The sequence below is a fragment of the Pristiophorus japonicus genome, chromosome 23 (assembly GCF_044704955.1).
Source record: "Pristiophorus japonicus isolate sPriJap1 chromosome 23, sPriJap1.hap1, whole genome shotgun sequence".
Classification (NCBI taxonomy): Eukaryota; Metazoa; Chordata; class Chondrichthyes; family Pristiophoridae; genus Pristiophorus; species Pristiophorus japonicus.
In genome coordinates this window covers 48,385,684-48,393,339 of record NC_091999.1, presented here as the reverse complement: position 1 = coordinate 48,393,339, position 7,656 = coordinate 48,385,684, and the positions used below count along the sequence as shown (strand labels likewise).

At 44.2% G+C, this 7,656-nt stretch overlaps 1 non-coding gene across 1 annotated transcript; it reads left to right on the top strand.

The window, feature by feature from the left end:
- Positions 1–6,834: 6,834 nt before the first annotated feature.
- trnaf-gaa (transfer RNA phenylalanine (anticodon GAA)) lies at positions 6,835–6,917 on the top strand. Its single transcript has one exon. It is a non-coding gene; the product is annotated as a tRNA-Phe (tRNA).
- The last annotated feature ends 739 nt before the right edge of the window (positions 6,918–7,656 follow it).

Here is a 7,656-nt window from a genome sequence, read left to right as displayed (position 1 = left end):
ATTCCTTAATTAAACAGAGATTTTTCCCATCCTGCCGAGTGATACCCGATTTTCATCTGCTGAATCACCAATTTTCTGCAACGATGTGACATTCTGAGCCGACGATGAAATGAAATTGTGAAATGTATCTGTGTTACTCGGTCTCTGTCTCTTTCTCTCTTTAGAGAGCTGTGAATGTGTTTGAGTCATTGTCTCTCTCAGTCTGCCTCTCTCTGACACACTCTCTCTGTCCCTGTTTCTCTGTTTGTCCCTGTCTCTCAATCTGTCTCTTTCTCACGGTGTCTCGTTCTGTTGCAATGGGATTCTCTCAGACTCTCAGTCTGACTGCCTATCTCTGTCCCATTATCTCTGTCTGTCCATGTCTTTGCCTGTCTCTGTTAATCCCTGTCTCTAACCTGATAAATATTTCCGTTGTGTTCTGTTTTTGTCTCTATGTCTCTCTCTCTATCTGTATCTCTCTCCATCTGTCGCCCTCTTTTACTCTCTCTTTGTCCCTGTCCTTTTCTCTGTCATTCCATCACTATTTGCCTCCCTCTCTTTATGGAGCACGCAAATACATATCTGTGTATGTATGTGTTTGAGTCTTTTTCTCATTCAGTCTGATCCTCCCTTTCAGTCTCAAACTTTCTGTCTCTCTTTGTCTCTATCTCGCTGTCTGTCTGTCCCCGTTTCCCTGTTTGTCTCTGATTCTCAATGTGTCTGTCTCTTTCTCACGGTGTCCAGTTCTGTTCGAATGGGATTCTCTCAGTCTCTCTGTCTGACTGTCTCACTCTTTCCCATCATCTCTGTCTCTCTATATTTCTGCCTATCTGTCTCTCTTTGCCTGTCGCTGGTAGTTCCTGTCTTAACCTGCTGAGTATTTCCATCATTTTCTGTTGATATCTTTGTCTCTCTCTCGACCTGTCGTTCTCTCTCTATCTGTCTCTCTCCTTGTCACTGTCTTTATCACTGTCTTTCTTTCACTCTTTCCCTCTCTCTCTTTATTGATCACACACACACATCTCTGTATATGTAGGTTTTTGAGTCTTTTTCTCAGAGTCTGCCTGACTTTTCAGTCTCACCCTTTCTGTCTCTCGTTGTCCCTCTATCGCTGTCGATCTCTCCCTGATTGTCGGTTTGTCTCTGTCTCTCAATGTGTCTGTCGACTTCTGTTCACAGCTCGATTACTGCTCTGACATCGCCCGTATCTTCGTCCGGAGAGTCGTGATTTTGCTCCCCTGTTAAGCAATCGAACCGGGTTCAATTCCCCGACGGAAAAGCAGTTTTTTGAAAATGTCTAATTTTACTTCTGTTTCTTGGTATAGATTCATATTACAAAGTTCCAGAACAATATAGAACAGTAAAAATACAGCCAGAGGCGATTGCCTCTTCCAGATTTTTTGCAAACAGAGTCTTTTTCAGGATTCTGTGGCCGTCTGCTGCACAGAAATGGATGACTGAGCTTTTTCTGAGTAACATTTAAAGTGCTGGATCCGCAGTAATTGTGGTCGAGTGGTTAATGCAATTGGCTTGAAATCCTTTGGGTTTTCGGCGCTCAGGTTCGAATCCTGCCAACTACGATTCTCAGCAATTTTCTTCACAATTTAACCAGGTTTTTGCAAAACTAATCCTGAGATAGGTGGAATAACGTCCTACACCTTTCAACACTGACATCTATTTCTCATTTTTATTAATCTGCAATATTCACGATACATACGGATAGAAAAACGCAAAAATCAGCCAAAGTCGCGAAAGAGACTCAGCCTGTCGATCCCTCGAGATGTCGCAGGCATCTGTGCATGTCCGTTGGTGCATGTATATTTTTGGTTATGTATGTATGTGTGTGTCTCTGTGTCTGTCTATCTGTATATATGTCTCTGTGTATGTGCAACTGTCTGTGGAAATCATCACCATGAATTTGGTATGTCCTGGAACTTTTCAAAAAGACTTGGGGAAAATAATACGGTTGTGAACTTTGGTATCAGCTTTGGTTCAGTGGCAGCATCGTCGACTGAAAAACGCAAAAGCCAGACAAAGTAGCGACAGTGACCCTGCCTGTCTATCCATCTATTTGTCTAAGGAAACCTGTGTATATCTGGATCTGGGTGTCATGGTAAATCAGTCATTGATTGCAGGTGCAGCATGCGGTGAAGAATGCAAATGGCATGTTCGCCTTCATAGCTAGGGGATTTGAGTATAGGAGCAGGGAGGTCTTACTGCAGTTGTACAGGGCCTTGGTGAGGCCACTCCTGGAATATTGTGTTCAGCTTTGGTCTCCGAATCTGAGGAAGGACGTCCTTGCTTTTGAGGGAGTACAGCGAAGGTTCACCAGCATGATTCCCGGGATGGCAGGACTGACATATGCGCAGAGACTGGATCAACTGGGCTGGTATCCACTGGAGTTTAGAAGAATGAGAGGGGATCTCATAGAAACAAATAAAATTCTGACGAAATTTGACAAGTGAGAGGCAGGAAGAATGTTTCCGTTACTGGGGAGTTTGAGAACCAGGGGTCACAGTCTAAAAATAAGGGGTAAGCCATTTAGGACCGAGATGAGGAGAAACGTCTTCACTCAGAGAGTCAGTACCCTGTGGAATTCTCTACCGCAGAAAGTTGTTGAGGCCAGTTAGTTCGATATATTCAAGAGGGAGTTAGATATGGCCCTTACGACTCAAGGGTTCAAGGGGTATGGAGAGAAAACAGGAAATGTATACTGAGGTTGAATGATCAGCCATGATCTTAAAGAATGGTGGTGCAGGCTCGCAGGGCCGAATGGCCTGCTCCTGCAACTAATTTCTATGTTTCTATGTTTCTATGTTGACGCGTGTATATTTTTGGTTATTGTGTGTGTGTGTGTCTGTGTATGTCTATCTGTATGTATGTATCTGTGTATGTGCAACTGTCGATGCAAATCATCACCATGAACGTGGTATGTCCTGGAAATTTTTTAAAAACTTGGGGAAAATAATACGGTTGTGATCTTTGGTATCGACCTTGGTTCATTGGCTTTATTCTCGACTGAATCAGGAGGTTGTGTGTGTAACTTCCACTCCTGAGACTTGAGCAGATAATCTTTGCTGACACTCAAGTGCAGTACTTGGGGAATTTTGCATTGTTGAAGCTGTTGACCATCAGCTGAAATGTTAAATTGAAGCTCCGTCTCCAACCTCGGCTGGATGTGAAAGTTCCCAGAGCATTACACGAAAAAGAATAGGAGAGTTGCGCCCGTACAATATTACTAAAAATGTTCGTAAATGCTCACTGAAACCCGATGTGTATGTGTGTATGTTGCTGTGGGGGTGGAGCTGAAGGCCACATTCTCAGAGACAGAATCCAAACGCTACAAAGACCAGGATGGGCGAGTGTTTACCGCGTTGGCCGTAAAATTCAATGGGTTTTTCCCACGTGGATTCGAACCCCAATCCTAGAATCTCTTTTATTTAACAGAGATTTTTCCCATCCTGCCCAGTGATACAAGATTTTCATCTGTTGAATCTGCAATTTTCTGTAACTCTGTTACACTCTAAGCCGATCATGAAATGAAATTGTGAAATGTATCTGTGTATCTCAGTCTCTGCCTTTCTCTCTTTAGAGAGCTGTGTGTGTGTTTGTGTGCTTGATCCTTTGTCTCCCTCAGTCTGCCTCTCTCTGACTCACACTGTCTGTGCCTGGTTCTCTGTTTGTCTCTGTCTCTCAATCTGTCTCTTTCTCACGGTGTCCAGTTCTGTTCCAATGCGATTCTCTCAGACTCTCTGTATGACAATCTCTCTCTTTCCCATCCTCCCTGTCCATGTCTTTGTCTGTCTCATTTTGTCCCTGTCTCTAATCTGATGAGTATTTGCATCATTTTCTGTTTTTGAAACATAGAAACATAGAAAATAACTGCAGGAGTAGGCCATTAGGCCCTTCGAGCCTGCACCGCCATTCAATATTATCATGGCTGATCATTCTTTCAGTTACCCTTTCCTGTTTTCCTCTCCATCCCACTTCATCCACTCAACCGTAAGGACCATATCTAACTCTCTCTTGAATATATCCAATGAACTGGCTTCAACAACTCTCTGTGGCAGGGAATTCCACAGGTCAACAACTCTCTGAGTGAAGAAGTTTCTACTCATCTCACTGCTAAATGGCCTACCCCTTATCCTAAGACTATGTCCCCTGGTTCTGTCTTCCCCAACATCGAGAACATTCTTCCCGAATCTAACCTGTGCAGTCCCGTCAGAATCTTATATGATTCTATGAGATCCCCTCTCATCATTCTAAACGCCAGTGATTAAAGGCCTAGTTGATCCAATCTCTCCTCATATGACAGTCCTGCCATCCCTGGAATCAGTCTGGTTTACCTTCGCTGCGCTCCCTCAACAGCAAGAACGTCCTTCCTCAGACTAGGAGACCAAAACTGAACACGATATTCCCGGTGTGTCCTCACGAAGGCCTTGTACAACTGCAGTAAGATCTCCTGGCTCCTATATTCAAATCCTCTAGCTACGAAGACAACATACCATTTGCCTTCTTTACCGCCTGCTGTACCTGCATGCCCACTTTCAGTGACTGATGAACCATAACACCAAGGTCTCACTGCAACTCCCCTTTTTCTAGTTTTCCGCCATTCAGATAATATTCTGCCTTCGTGTTGTTGCCCCCAAAATGGATAACCTCACATTTATCCACATTATACTGCATCTGCCATGTATTTGCCCACTCACCTAATCTGTCCAATTCACCCTGCAGCCTCTTAGCATCCTCTTCACAGCTCGGACCGCCACCCAGTTTAGTGTCATCCGCAAACTTGGAGATATTACACTCTATTCCTTCAACCAAATCGTTCATGTATATTGTAAAGAGCTGGAGTCCCAGCACTGAGCCCTGCGGCACCCCACTAGTCACTTCCTGCCAGTTTGAAAAGGACCCGTTTATCCCGATTCTCTGCATCCTGTCTGCCAACCAGTTCTCTATCCATGTCAGTACATTAATCCCAATACCATGTGCTATGATTTTGTGCACCAATCTCTAGTGCGGGACCTTGTCAAAAGCCTATTGAAAGTCCAAATACACCACATCCACTGGTTCTCCCTTGTCCACTCTACTCATTACATCCTCAAAAAATTCCAGAAGATTCGTCAAGCGTGATTTCACTTTCATAATCCATGCTGACTCGGTCCGATCCTGTCACTGCTTTCCAAATGGGCTGCTATTTCATCCTTAATGATTGATTCCAATATTTTCCCCACGACTGATGTCAGGCTAACTGGTCTATAATTAGCTGCTTTCTCTCTCCCTCCTTTTTTAAAAAGTGCCATCACATTAGCTACCCTCTAGTCCATAGGAACTGATCCAGGGTCGATGGATTGTTGGAAAATGATCACCAATGCATCCACTATTTCTAGGGCCACTTCCTTAAGTACTCTGGGATGCAGACTATCAGGAGCCGGGGATTTATCGGCTGAAAATCCCAACAATTTCTCCAACACAATTTCCCGCCAATAAGGATATCTCTCAGTTCCTCATTCTCACGAGATGCACAGTCCCCTCGTACATTCGGAAGGATTTTTGTATCTTCCTTTGTAAAGACAGAACCGAATTATTGTCTCTATCTGTCTTTCTCTCTATCTGTCTCCCTCTTTGTCTCTTTCATTGTCCCTGTCTTTGTCTCTGTCATTGCATCATATTTGCCTCCTTCTCTTTATGGAGCACACAAACATATCTCTGTGTATGTATGTGTTTGAGTCGTTTTCTCATTCAGACTGACCCTCCCTCTCAATCTCAAACTTTCTGTCTCTCTTTGCCTCTATCTCGCTGTCTGTCTCTCCCTGTTTCCCTCTTTGTCTGTCTCTCAACGTGTCTGTCTCTTTCTCACGATGTCCAGTTCTGTTCCAGTGGGATTCTCTCAGTCTCTCTGTCTGACTGTCTCTCTCATTCCCATCATCTCTATCTGTCTATGTCTCGACCTGACTGTCTCTATTTGCCTGTCGCTGTTAGTTCCTGTCTCTAACCTGCTGAGTATTTCCATCATTTTCTGTTTATATCTCTGTATATCTCTCTATCTGTCGCTCACTCTTCATCTGTCTCTCTCCTTGTTACTGTCTTTATCACTGTCTTTCTCTCACTGTTTCCCTCTCTCTCTTTATATCTGTATGTGTGTGTGTTTGTGTCTTTTTCTCACTCAGTCTGCCTCTCCTTCTCAGTCTCACACTTTCTGTCTCACGTTGTCTCTATCTTGCTGTCTGTCTCTCCCTGTTTGTCGGTTTGTCTCTGTCTCTCAATGTGCCTGTCTACTTCTCATGGTGTCCATTTCTGTTCTCAGCTCGATTCCTGCACTGACAGAATCCACACCCGTCAGCTCCTCATTCGTGTCTTAGTTAATATCCCTCTCTGTCACGCGCGAGGTAGGCGTTCAATTCCCCGACGAGGATGAAGCTTTTTTAAAATGTTGAATATTACTTCAGTATGCCCTGAAACTTTATAAAAAGACTTGGGGAAATTAATACGGATGTGAACTTTGGTATCGGCTTTGGTTCAGTGGCAGCATTCTCGACTGAATAAGGAGGTTGTGTGTGTAAGTCCCACTCCTGAGACTTGAGCATATAATCTTGGCTGACACTCAAATGCAGTATTTGGGGGATTTTGCATTGTTGAAGCTGTTGACTTTCGGATAAAATGTTAAATTGAAGCTCCGTCTGCACCCTCGGGTGGATGTGAACGTTCCCAGTGCATTACTCGAAAAAGAACAGGAGAGTTGCCCCTGTGTCAATATTACTATAAATATTCGAAAATGCTCATTGAAAACCTGTGTCTGTGAGAGTGGAGCTGCAGCCCAGATTCTCACAGAGACAAAATCCGAATACTGACAAAACCAGGATGGCCGAGTTGTTCAGGCGTTGGACGGAAAATCCAATGGGTTTGTACCTGCATGGGTTCGAACCCCACTCCTGGTAAATCTTTAAATTCAAACCGATTTCCTGCCATCCTGCTCAGTTGCACCCGAATCTATTTTGTTGAATCTGCATTTGTCGATAACTTTGTAACATTCAAACAAATGGGATTGTGCAATGTATCTGTGCCTCTCACTCTCTGTCTTTAGAGTGCTATTTATGTGTTTGAGTCTGACTCTCTGTGTCTGAGGAATTAGAAGCTGCATTTAGGGAGCTGGGAGCTAAATTAACAAATCGGACCTCAAAGGTAGCAATCTCAGGGATAGCTACCACTTTTCAGAGTAGGAATCGCAGGATAGTTCAGATGACTGTGTGTTGCAGAAGGGAGGGATTCAATTTATTGGGACATTGGAACCGTTCTGTGGGAGCTGGGACCTGTGCAAACCGGACGGTCTGCACCTCAGCAGAACCAATGTCCACGAGGGAGAGTTTGCTCCTATTGTTGGGGAGGGGTTAAACTGGTATGGCAGCGGGATGGGAACCTTTGGGGGCAGAAAGGTAAGGGTGGAGGGCCGAGAAAACCAAAGGAAAAAATTAAAAAGGGCCACATTGCAGCAAACTTCTAAAGGGACAAGGTGTGTTAAGATAACAAGCCTGAAGGCACTGTGCCTCAATGCGAGGAGTATTCGTAATAAGGTGGACAAATTAACTGCACAGGCAGCAATTAATGAATATGATGCAATTGGCATCACGGAGAAATGGCTCCAGGGTGACGAAGGCCGGCAACGCAACATCCAGGGGT